The sequence below is a fragment of the Thalassophryne amazonica genome, chromosome 11 (assembly GCF_902500255.1).
Source record: "Thalassophryne amazonica chromosome 11, fThaAma1.1, whole genome shotgun sequence".
Classification (NCBI taxonomy): domain Eukaryota; kingdom Metazoa; phylum Chordata; class Actinopteri; order Batrachoidiformes; family Batrachoididae; genus Thalassophryne; species Thalassophryne amazonica.
In genome coordinates, this window is record NC_047113.1 from 81,432,480 (window position 1) to 81,445,664 (window position 13,185).

A 13,185-nucleotide genomic window follows, 5' to 3' on the forward strand; every position below is an offset into this window, starting at 1 on the left:
AGACAAACGAAGAAGACAAAGACGTGCTCTCACAGAACACAAGTGTGCACCAAACATGAGATTATGCGGAACGTAAGCGGTTAAAAATCTCAGTGATGTTTTTCGAGTTTCTTTCAAATGGAGACTTCAGGATGAGCTGGAGATGATTTTATTCCAGTTTGTGGGAGAAGGCAGCATTTTAAACTGAATAATTTCTGTTTATGTGCTGCTTTCTGTCTCTTAAAGTCACATCAGCCAGCTAAACTCTGTGTTTTAGGTCACCGCCTGGGGGCCAAAGGTCGCGCTACTGCTTAATTAGCGATATGTTCGAAGAGGATCCCGGCAAAGTTCAGCTGAAATGACGATGAAGATCCTTCACGATGTGAAGCCCGAGGTATATATGATTCTTCCCTCGCAGTCAGCCGTGATGACGCCACGCAGCTTCTGGATTACTTCACCAAATTTATCCAACTGGATATGAAGTGTGTCTTAAAGGGCGAACGTGGAGACGTGTTTGATGCTGTTGTGGGTCAACGCTAATGGATACAGTAGATGAATTTCTATATTTTATTTCCATTTTTTTCCTTTGGGAAATAATGTCTGTGGACAGAAAAGCAGTTCTCAATATTGTTGCCAGTCTGCTTGCTTGGCAAAGACTCATTTTATTGGATATTACTGTGGCGGGAAGCCGGTGGGGGCAAAGCCTCTCTGATGAAAATATTGATGACCCTGAAGCCAAAAATATATAAGTCAAAGATTCAAAGGAAGAGTCCCTAGTTTTCTGCCCAGAAACGTCCAGAAGAAGAATAATCAAAAACAGGAACATCTCATATTTACAGTAACATAATTCGAGTGTAAATTAATGATAATTAATGATAACATTGCAATGTTCAAAGACTGATAGTCCACACGTCTTTTTAAAACAGGGAACTTATGTCTTCGGTTAAAAAAATCTCAGTCAACATGAAAACACAAAACACTGTAAAGTACTGTCTATAGCATGCCAAAACACCAGGGGGCGATGCTGCATTCACATTTCCACTGTATGCACCAGAGAGTAAACCTCATGTTTTTGAATGAGATGTTGACAGAAAAATTCCGCCCCCTCTGGCTATGAGCACCGCAACGTGCATTTCAAGCTGCCATCAGAGCCAGAACTTCCTGTTTAATATTAAACATATTAATATTAATTGGCCTCTACTGGTGGTTGGCTCTCACTGCGGTATTGTATCACTTCCTGTTCCGGAGCACAGCGGTGTTTTGCTGTATCTGTTAGCTGTTTAATCTGCGCAGTTAGATTGATCTAGTTATCTAGATTACAATTTGTTTCACAGTGTAATCTTCACGTGCCTTAACTAAAGCACTCCTTTTGCTGAATCACCTCTAAATTATTTACACATTATTCACTTTGCGTGTTTTTAGGAATCCACTAGCTTAGCGCAGCTACTAGCTCTTAGCCGATTTAGCATGGCGGCTTCTCCTGTCTCTCCCGCACTTTTCTGCTCTGGGTGTGAAATGTTTAGTTATTCCTCGGCCTCCTTTAGCAGTAACGGTAATTGTAATAAGTGTAGCTTATTTATAGCTTTGGAGGCCAGGCTGGGCGAATTGGAGACTCGGCTCCGCACCGTGGAAAATTCTACAGCTAGCCAGGCCCCTGTAGTCGGTGCGGACCAAGGTAGCTTAGCCGCCGTTAGTTCCCCTCTGGCAGATCCCGAGCAGCCGGGAAAGCAGGCCGACTGGGTGACTGTGAGGAGGAAGCGTAGTTCTAAACAGAAGCCCCGTGTACACCGCCAACCCGTTCACATTTCTAACCGTTTTTCCCCACTCGACGACACACCCACCGAGGATCAAACTCTGGTTATTGGCGACTCTGTTTTGAGAAATGTGAAGTTAGCGACACCAGCAACCATAGTCAATTGTCTTCCGGGGGCCAGAGCAGACGACATTGAAGGAAATTTGAAACTGCTGGCTAAGGCTAAGCGTAAATTTGGTAAGATTGTAATTCACGTCGGCAGTAATGACACCCGGTTACGCCAATCGGAGGTCACTAAAATTAACAATAAATCGGTGTGTAACTTTGCAAAAACAATGTCGGTACCTGTAGTTTTCTCTGGGCCCCTCCCCAATCGGACCGGGAGTGACATGTTTAGCCGCATGTTCTCCTTGAATTGCTGGCTGTCTGAGTGGTGTCCAAAAAATGAGGTGGGCTTCATAGATAATTGGCAAAGCTTCTGGGGAAAACCTGGTCTTGTTAGGAGAGACGGCATCCATCCCACTTTGGATGGAGCAGCTCTCATTTCTAGAAATCTGGCCAATTTTCTTAAATCCTCCAAACCGTGACTATCCAGGGTTGGGACCAGGAAGCAGAGTTGTAGTCTTACACACCTCTCTGCAGCTTCTCTCCCCCTGCCATCCCCTCATTACCCCATCCCCGTAGAGACGGTGCCTGCTTCCAGACCACCAATAACCAGCAAAAATCTATTTAAGCATAAAAATTCAAAAAGAAAAAATAATATAGCACCTTCAACTGCACCACAGACTAAAACAGTTAAATGTGGTCTATTAAACATTAGGTCTCTCTCTTCTAAGTCCCTGTTGGTAAATGATATAATAATTGAACAACATATTGATTTATTCTGCCTTACAGAAACCTGGTTACAGCAGGATGAATATGTTAGTTTAAATGAGTCAACACCCCCGAGTCACACTAACTGTCAGAATGCTCGTAGCACGGGCCGGGGCGGAGGTTTAGCAGCAATCTTCCATTCCAGCTTATTAATTAATCAAAAACCCAGACAGAGCTTTAATTCATTTGAAAGCTTGACTCTTAGTCTTGTCCATCCAAATTGGAAGTCCCAAAAACCAGTTTTATTTGTTATTATCTATCGTCCACCTGGTCGTTACTGTGAGTTTCTCTGTGAATTTTCAGACCTTTTGTCTGACTTAGTGCTTAGCTCAGATAAGATAATTATAGTGGGCGATTTTAACATCCACACAGATGCTGAGAATGACAGCCTCAACACTGCATTTAATCTATTATTAGACTCTATTGGCTTTGCTCAAAATGTAAATGAGTCCACCCACCACTTTAATCATATCTTAGATCTTGTTCTGACTTATGGTATGGAAATAGAAGACTTAACAGTATTCCCTGAAAACTCCCTTCTGTCTGATCATTTCTTAATAACATTTACATTTACTCTGATGGACTACCCAGCAGTGGGGAATAAGTTTCATTACACTAGAAGTCTTTCAGAAAGCGCTGTAACTAGGTTTAAGGATATGATTCCTTCTTTATGTTCTCTAATGCCATATACCAACACAGTGCAGAGTAGTTACCTAAACTCTGTAACTGAGATAGAGTATCTCGTCAATAGTTTTACATCCTCATTGAAGACAACTTTGGATGCTGTAGCTCCTCTGAAAAAGAGAGCTTTAAATCAGAAGTGCCTGACTCCGTGGTATAACTCACAAACTCGTAGCTTAAAGCAGATAACCCGTACGTTGGAGAGGAAATGGCGTCTCACTAATTTAGAAGATCTTCACTTAGCCTGGAAAAAGAGTCTGTTGCTCTATAAAAAAAAGCCCTCCGTAAAGCTAGGACATCTTTCTACTCATCACTAATTGAAGAAAATAAGAACAACCCCAGGTTTCTTTTCAGCACTGTAGCCAGGCTGACAAAGAGTCAGAGCTCTATTGAGCTGAGTATTCCATTAACTTTAACTAGTAATGACTTCATGACTTTCTTTGCTAACAAAATTTTAACTATTAGAGAAAAAATTACTCATAACCATCCCAAAGACGTATCGTTATCTTTGGCTGCTTTCAGTGATGCCGGTATTTGGTTAGACTCTTTCTCTCCGATTGTTCTGTCTGAGTTATTTTCATTAGTTACTTCATCCAAACCATCAACATGTTTATTAGACCCCATTCCTACCAGGCTGCTCAAGGAAGCCCTACCATTATTTAATGCTTCGATCTTAAATATGATCAATCTATCTTTGTTAGTTGGCTATGTACCACAGGCTTTTAAGGTGGCAGTAATTAAACCATTACTTAAAAAGCCATCACTTGACCCAGCTATCTTAGCTAATTATAGGCCAATCTCCAACCTTCCTTTTCTCTCAAAAATTCTTGAAAGGGTAGTTGTAAAACAGCTAACTGATCATCTGCAGCGGAATGGTCTATTTGAAGAGTTTCAGTCAGGTTTTAGAATTCATCATAGTACAGAAACTGCATTAGTGAAGGTTACAAATGATCTTCTTATGGCCTCATCTCTGTGCTTGTTCTGTTAGACCTCAGTGCTGCTTTTGATACTGTTGACCATAAAATTTTATTACAGAGATTAGAGCATGTCATAGGTATTAAAGGCACTGCACTGCGGTGATTTGAATCATATTTGTCTAATAGATTACAATTTGTTCATGTAAATGGGGAATCTTCTTCACAGACTAAGGTTAATTATGGAGTTCCACAAGGTTCTGTGCTAGGACCAATTTTATTCACTTTATACATGCTTCCCTTAGCCAGTATTATTAGACGGTATTGCTTAAATTTTCATTGTTACGCAGATGATACCCAGCTTTATCTATCCATGAAGCCAGAGGACACACACCAATTGGCTAAACTGCAGGATTGTCTTACAGACATAAAGACATGGATGACCTCTAATTTCCTGCTTTTAAACTCAGATAAAACTGAAGTTATTGTACTTGGCCCCACAAATCTTAGAAACATGGTGTCTAACCAGATCCTTACTCTGGATGGCATTACCCTGACCTCTAGTAATACTGTGAGAAATCTTGGAGTCATTTTTGATCAGGATATGTCATTCAAAGTGCATATTAAACAAATATGTAGGACTGCTTTTTTGCATTTACGCAATATCTCTAAAATTAGAAAGGTCTTGTCTCAGAGTGATGCTGAAAAACTAATTCATGCATTTATTTCCTCTAGGCTGGACTATTGTAATTCATTATTATCAGATTGTCCTAAAAGTTCCCTAAAAAGCCTTCAGTTAATTCAAAATGCTGCAGCTAGAGTACTAACGGGGACTAGAAGGAGAGAGCATATCTCACCCATATTGGCCTCTCTTCATTGGCTTCCTGTTAATTCTAGAATAGAATTTAAAATTCTTCTTCTTACTTATAAGGTTTTGAATAATCAGGTCCCATCTTATCTTAGGGACCTCGTAGTACCATATCACCCCAATAGAGTGCTTCGCTCTCAGACTGCAGGCTTACTTGTAGTTCCTAGGGTTTGTAAGAGTAGAATGGGAGGCAGAGCCTTCAGCTTTCAGGCTCCTCTCCTGTGGAACCAGCTCCCAATTCAGATCAGGGAGACAGACACCCTCTCTACTTTTAAGATTAGGCTTAAAAACTTTCCTTTTTGCTAAAGCTTATAGTTAGGGCTGGATCAGGTGACCCTGAACCATCCCTTAGTTATGCTGCTATAGACGTAGACTGCTGGGGGGTTCCCATGATGCACTGTTTCTTTCTCTTTTTGCTCTGTATGCACCACTCTGCATTTAATCACTAGTGATCGATCTCTGCTCCCCTCCACAGCATATCTTTTTCCTGGTTCTCTCCCTCAGCCCCAACCAGTCCCAGCAGAAGACTGCCCCTCCCTGAGCCTGGTTCTGCTGGAGGTTTCTTCCTGTTAAAAGGGAGTTTTTCCTTCCCACTGTAGCCAAGTGCTTGCTCACAGGGGGTCGTTTTGACCGTTGGGGTTTTACATAATTATTGTATGGCCTTGCCTTACAATATAAAGCGCCTTGGGGCAACTGTTTGTTGTGATTTGGCGCTATATAACAAAAAAAAAATGATTGAATTGATTGAATATCATGTGAAAAACAGGAGAACTTGTTGTATCTCTCAGTGAAGCAAATTATTGTTAACAATGAACGACTCGTTTCACAGCATCAGCTACAGTCTGCTGCTGCAAACTTCAGGAATTCTGCTTCTATGACGGAGGTCAGCAGGAGTCGCCGTGCAATAGTAGTCAGTAAACCTCACTCCCCAATAGCCGACAGGACTCCCAGAGCCCAGGTTCTGGCCTTCTGGTTAGAATGTCTGCCTCCCATGCCGGAGATTGTGGGTTTGCATCCCGTGGGGAGTGTGTGGGAGAAGTCGACAATGCAGAAGAGAGAGAATGAGTACAGTCGCTACACAACAATAATTGGCATAATGGTTTTTCTACAGTCATCATGTGAAAGCAGCATCACCAAAACCCATGTCAGCCAATCAGAAGCCAGGAAAAAGACAGAAACACAGTTTTCATAGTCTGCATGCATACACTGAAATCAGTATTTTTCACAGTTCTCTTTGAGCTGTGCAAAAACTCACAGAGCAAAATGCAAAGAGCACTATGTTATCCAAAATACAAAGTACGGGTGAACGAGACACAAGTCACTGATTCGGTTTTACACTCAACAAAAATATAAACGCAACACTTTTGGTTTTGCTCCCATTTTGTATGAGATGAACTCAAAGATCTAAAACTTTTTCCCCATACACAATATCACCATTTCCCTCAAATATTGTTCACAAACCAGTCTAAATCTGTGATAGTGAGCACTTCTCCTTTGCTGAGATAATCCATCCCACCTCACAGGTGTGCCATACCAAGATGCTGATTAGACACCATGATTAGTGCACAGGTGTGCCTTAGACTGCCCACAATAAAAGGCCACTCTGAAAGGTGCAGTTTTATCACACAGCACAATGCCACAGATGTCGCAAGATTTGAGGGAGCGTGCAATTGGCATGCTGACAGCAGGAATGTCAACCAGAGCTGTTGCTCGTGTATTGAATGTTCATTTCTCTACCATAAGCTGTCTCCAAAGGCGTTTCAAAGAATCTGGCAGTACATCCAACCAGCCTCACAACCGCAGACCATGTGTAACCACACCAGCCCAGGACCTCCACATCCAGCATGTTCACCTCCAAGATCGTCTGAGACCAGCCACTCGGACAGCTGCTGAAACAATCGGTTTTCATAACCAAAGAATTTCTGCACAAACTGTCAGAAACCATCTCAGGGAAGCTCATCTGCATGCTCGTCATCCTCATCGGGGTCTCGACCTGACTCCAGTTCATCGTAACCGACTCGAGTGGGCAAATGCTCACATTTGCTGGCGTTTGGCACGTTGGAGAGGTGTTCTCTTCACGGATGAATCCCGGTTCACACTGTTCAGGGCAGATGGCAGACAGCGTGTGTGGCGTCGTGTGGGTGAGCGGTTTTCTGATGTCAATGTTGTGGATCGAGTGGCCCATGGTGGCGGTGGGGTTATGGTATGGGCAGGCATCTGTTATGGACGAAGAACACAGGTGCATTTTATTGATTGCATTTTGAATGCACAGAGATACCGTGACGAGATCCTGAGGCCCATTGTTGTGCCAACATCCAAGAACATCACCTCATGTTGCAGCAGGATAATGCACGGCCCCATGTTGCAAGGATCTGTACACAATTCTTGGAAGCTGAAAATGTCCCAGTTCTTGCATGGCCGGCATACTCACCGGACATGTCGCCCATTGAGCATGTTTGGGATGCTCTGGACCGGTGTATACGACAGCGTGTACCAGTTCCTGCCAATATCCAGCAACTTCGCACAGCCATTGAAGAGGAGTGTACCAACATTCCACAGGCCACAACTGACAACTTGATCAACTCTATGCGAAGGAGATGTTTTGCACTGCATGAGGCAAATGGTGGTCACACCAGATACTGACTGGTATCCCCCCCCAATAAAACAAAACTGCACCTTTCAGAGTGGCCTTTTATTGTGGGCAGTCTAAGGCACACCTGTGCACTAATCATGGTGTCTAATCAGCATCTTGATATGGCACACCTGTGAGGTGGGATGGATTATCTCAGCAAAGGAGAAGTGCTCACTATCACAGATTTAGACTGGTTTGTGAACAATATTTGAGGGAAATGGTGATATTGTGTATGTGGAAAAAGTTTTAGATCTTTGAGTTCATCTCATACAAAATGGGAGCAAAACCAAAAGTGTTGCATTTATATTTTTGTTTAGTGTATATATCTGACTTCCAGTGTTCTAAAACTGGTTCAACGGTCTGGATACACATTGATACGTTACAGTTGGTGCCATGAATGGCCCCAAAGTGGACAAGTTCACAGTTACAGCATTTGTCTGTTTATGGTTATTCACATGGTTGGGAGGGTTACTTTAAAAATGTATTCCGATACAGTTACTAGTTACCTGTTGAAAAATGTAGTCAGTAACGTAATCCAGGTACCATAATATTAAAGTAATGTAATTTTATTACTTTCAATTACTTCTGGATTACTCCAATATCAAATATGCTAATACAGACAAAAGAAACTAAATATAAATAGTCTTGACCACATAGTACAGTTTATTAAGCAAAAATAAAACAGTTTCTTTTACATGGCATGCTCTGTTTTACTTCACATTATGAATTAAGAGCACCCACAATATTGTTTTAAACACACCCAATGTTCACCTGCTAAATTTTCAACAAAAAATACCAAACAAATGAAGGATAATGAAAACTCGGGCGGTGTGCTGATGAATTTGTAATTAAAAGTGGCTTGCAGAACAGTTGTTCAGTAAACATAAAATCATGTTACTTTAATCTTTCACATAGCATTCGCACCATGTTTAACATATCAGTCCACTTACTGAACTTTCAAAATAAGAACAAAAGCATAATGAAAACCATTAATTAAATACTGTCAGTAGGTATAAGAAATACTAATTTAAGTATGGGCCTACAGCACAATATACAAAATAGAAAATGTCACCACAATACTCACAATAGTTTTTAAACAAATCAGGTGTCTACTTTCTGGATTTTCAAAAATGAAATAAAAGGACCATTAATCAAAATTAATGCAAGTTACTACAAATTAAGACCACAAAGAACGGCACAAAGAACATTTTCTGCTTACACAATTGCAGTTTAGTGTGTAGGAGGACCCTAAGACTGGAAATGTGCAGCCCAACTGTAGACCTACCTTCAATCAAAACCTAGCTTTGGGCAAAACCTTCTGTTATAACGAAGGAGGAGGACTTGCTCCATGTGGTCATCAGACATTCTGCTACGAGATGAGGTAAGTACATTTCCACCATAACTGAAAAGGTGTTCAACTGGAGCACTGGAAGGCAGTGTAGTATTGTACTTTATTAAGAGTTGCTTAACCAAAGGAAATGCATTCAGGGAATCCATGGTCTTCACAGTATCATCAAGGAACCGCCGAACCTCTTCCTCTGCTGTGCTTTTGTCAGTCCTGTTTGTCTTCCCAAACACACAAAAAAAAACATCCTCATCTGACCCATCAGTCTCAGAGATGGTGTTCACTGCAGCTGATTGAGCAAGTGGCTGTAGGACAGCTACATATTCCCTAAGAAAAGAAATCTCATGAGGGTTCAGACTGGTCACACCAAGTCTTAAGCAGATGTCCCCCAGCTGATCTTCTGCAAGTCTGGTCAGTTTGGCATGGCCATATATTCAGAGCTCCATCTCGTGACACATGGAACAGTAACCCTCATACTGGCAATATCCTGAACTACTTCTGCAACTGCTGACGATCGATATGCTTTGTTTCCTATAGAAGCACACTTTCCCACTGCACTTTGGTACACTTTCCGGGATGGCCCTTTTGATGCTGCTTTATCCACCTCATTGGTGGCAATCAGGTTGAGTGTGTATGCTGCACACTGTTGATGAGGGGGGAGGAAGAAGTGTAGCTCCTCATCTCCCTCCATCTTCAGAACTGCATCCATATCCATGAACCTGATTCCATCATTCCTGTCATCTGGTGCTGCCTCCTCAGTTGTTTCAAATTCCCGGAAAGCCTTAACAAAGTTACTCCCATTGTCCGTAACTGTGGCCTTTACTTTGTGCTGCAACTTGTAGTCTGTATGTATTTCACTGATTTTTGTTGAGAGAACATCGAAAGTATGCCGTCCCTTCACTCATGTACAGGCCAGTGCTGCTGACTTCCTCTCAAGAGTATCCCCCTCAATCCAGTGACATGTCATACCAAACAAACTTCTGTTACGTGCACTCCATACGTCTGCTGTTGTACACACATATGTCACTTTCTTAAGCGTTGAAGCCAAGTTTTGTTTCATGACAGCAAATTCCCGCTCAATACGCTGCACTAGTGTCTTTCTGCACATGACTGTTTGGCCACCACTGATTCCCTCAATGAGCTTTTTGAATGAAGGCTGCTCAACCAAGGAGAAAGGCTGAACATCTTCAATCACAAAGTCAAATATTAGTCCACTAACAGCACTCTGGGATGTGCTGTGCCCAAGTTCACGTTTTACTTGTTTGAAGGGAGGATGCGAGACCTCTTGTCCATGAAAATTCAGTAAGGTATATCTTATATATTATATACCAATTCTAAGGTGGAACTATGCCAGTATACAAAGGTATATCTAAATATCTAAAAAGGAAGAGTAAAATAGGAGAATAGAAAAGAGTAGAGTAGAGCCACTTAGGTGCCTGGTCTTGAGAACTACTAGGCTGTTCATTCATCTCAGATGGACTTGTGTCTTCCTTGGTTAGATGCAAATGTCTTGGGTGCTTCCTCTGCAATAACACAAATCAAAAATTAAAAATTAAACAATTGAAAAAAATATGCTTAATTTATTCGGTAACTCATAACTCATATACTAGTGACAATAATAATACCTATCATCACAAAGATTTTTATTGTTAGTCACACTAGTGGTAGGTGTAATAATCCCCATCTGAAAGAGGTACTACTGACATATCAGAACGTTATCTACTAGTCATTTCCCTAATGCCAGTGTTTTAATTTAGTGATCATTTTAACTGGTTACTTTCAGCCTAATGCATCTGCACCTTTGATGATTTAGCTTAAATGTTCAATACAGTAGCCTAGTTAAGTGTCTGGTCTTTCCTGTCTTATTATGTTTAATTAAACAATGTAGCCAACAAGATGTATTCACATTTCTCTAAGTAGTCATGCAATTAACTGTACTGTACTGTACTTATTATTTTCATTGTGCGCACTACGTCACCTTCACCCATTCATACACTGACAGGCTACCACGAAAAAAAGAAGACAAGCTACCATGCAGGGTGTTTACTTGCTCATCAAGCTAACCGTTCATACACAATCATTCACTGTTGACGCAGCAATGGGAGCAATTTGGGCAATTAAATGTCTTGCTCAAGGACATGTGGGAATGTGGGACAGCTGGGAATCGAACCACTACCCTTCCAATTAGTGGAAGACCGCTCCGCCTCCTCAGCTGCAGCCCCATGTGATGGATGTAGGCTAAATCTCAACGCTATATACACTAACGATAATAATAGTAATATCGACAGGCACCGACTTTAATTACCAACTAACCAGAACTATTGTTTAACAAAGCATATCCCTTCCAACCGTACACTGTTGTGTGGGCCGCTGAAGAGGAGGTACTGCTGGCCCACCACCACCAGAGGGCGCCCTGCCTGGAGTGCGGGCTCCAGGCACCAGAGGGCGCTGCCGCCGACGAAGGCTGTCAGGCTGACAGCTGTCACCCATTACTAGACACAGCTGACTGCACTCAGGACGGAGTATATCAGCAGGACAGCGTCTCCACCTCAGTGCCGAGATATCGCCTTGAGATTAAGGTAACCTACTCTGCTAGTGTATATTTTGAGGACTCTGATAAACCTTGCTAAACTATTTCAGGACAGCTGATTACAGAAAGCACCTTGCTTGGATAAGTACTCACCTTCCTGCTTCATTATTTCAAGAGGTGGAGGCGGCTTCTCCCCTCTCCGTCTACTGGGTGCTGTCGCACCCATACCTGTGTGTTTGTGCTCTTTCCCGCCAGCAGTACCGGATCCGACGAGCGAAGGCAGTGGCCACCTGGGAATTCGGGACTTGGCGGTTCCAGTACTCCTGGTTTTCGGTGGCAGAGGAAATCTGGGTGGTTCCGGTTCGACGGGGACGGACGTCTCCTACCTTCGAGCCTGCCCACACAACACCAGCAGATTTCGACTTACAAAGTATTAATTGTTGTATTGGTTGTGCCCTGTTCACAACAGTAAAACTTGTTATTCACCTTTCTCTATTGTCCGTTCATTGCGCCCCCTGTTGTGGGTCCGTGTACCTACACTTTCACAACAGGATATCTCGGCCAGCGTCATGGATCCCGAGGGGCGTCAACCGGCTGTTGAACGGCCAATGGAAGAACAGGGCGCAGCGGCGGCTTCGGGAGGGGTAATCGGTGAGTTGCAGCGGATCCTCACCGCTTTCACCACTCGGATCGATTTTATGACCGAGCAGCACGTTCTCCTAAACCGCAGGGTGGAGGCTCTCGCCGCACAAATGGAAGCGCGCCCTCCGGGCGCCGCTGCGGCTCTCCCTCCCGAGGGCCCTGCGTGTGAGAATGACGTTCCACTGGTTGTTCAACGGCCCCTTCCTCCGTCCCCTGAAGCATACATAAGCCCTCCAGAACCGTACGACGGCTGTGTGGAGACGTGCGCGGACTTCCTTATGCAATGTTCGCTCGTCTTCGCTCAGCGTCCCGTGATGTACGCAGCTGATGCTAGCAGGGTAGCTTATGTGATAAATCTGCTTCGCGGGGAGGCACGCGCTTGGGCTACAGCGCTCTGGGAACAGAGCTCACGGCTCCTTCAGTCATACGACGGGTTTGTACGGGAGCTCAGAACGGTGTTCGATCATCCCAACAGAGGAGAGTCCGCTTCAACCGCATTACTGTCCATACGACAGGGACGTCGGAGCGCAGCTGCCTATGCAGTCGCCTTCCGCATCGCGGCAGCGAGATCCGGCTGGAATAGCACTGCCCTCCGCGCTGCCTTTGTAAATGGATTGTCTCTGGTCCTAAAAGAGCACCTGGTGGCTAAAGACGAACCGCGGGATTTAGACGGGCTCATTGATCTGGTCATACGGCTTGACAACCGGTTAGAGGAACGTCGCCGGGAGCGAGGCGAAGGGCGTGGCCAGGCACGGGTCGTCCCTCTCCCTTCCGGGTCCAATCGAGTTCCGCCGTCCCCACGCTCCTCTGTTCCGGCGCTCCGTGCGCTTACGGCTCCCCCTGCTGACGAAGCTATGGACACGAGCAGGGCAACATTTAGGGCACCTGAAGCACAAAGGAGGCGGGCCCACGGAGCTTGTTATGTTTGTGGCTCGAGTGAGCATATGGCAAACGATTGCCCCGAGCGG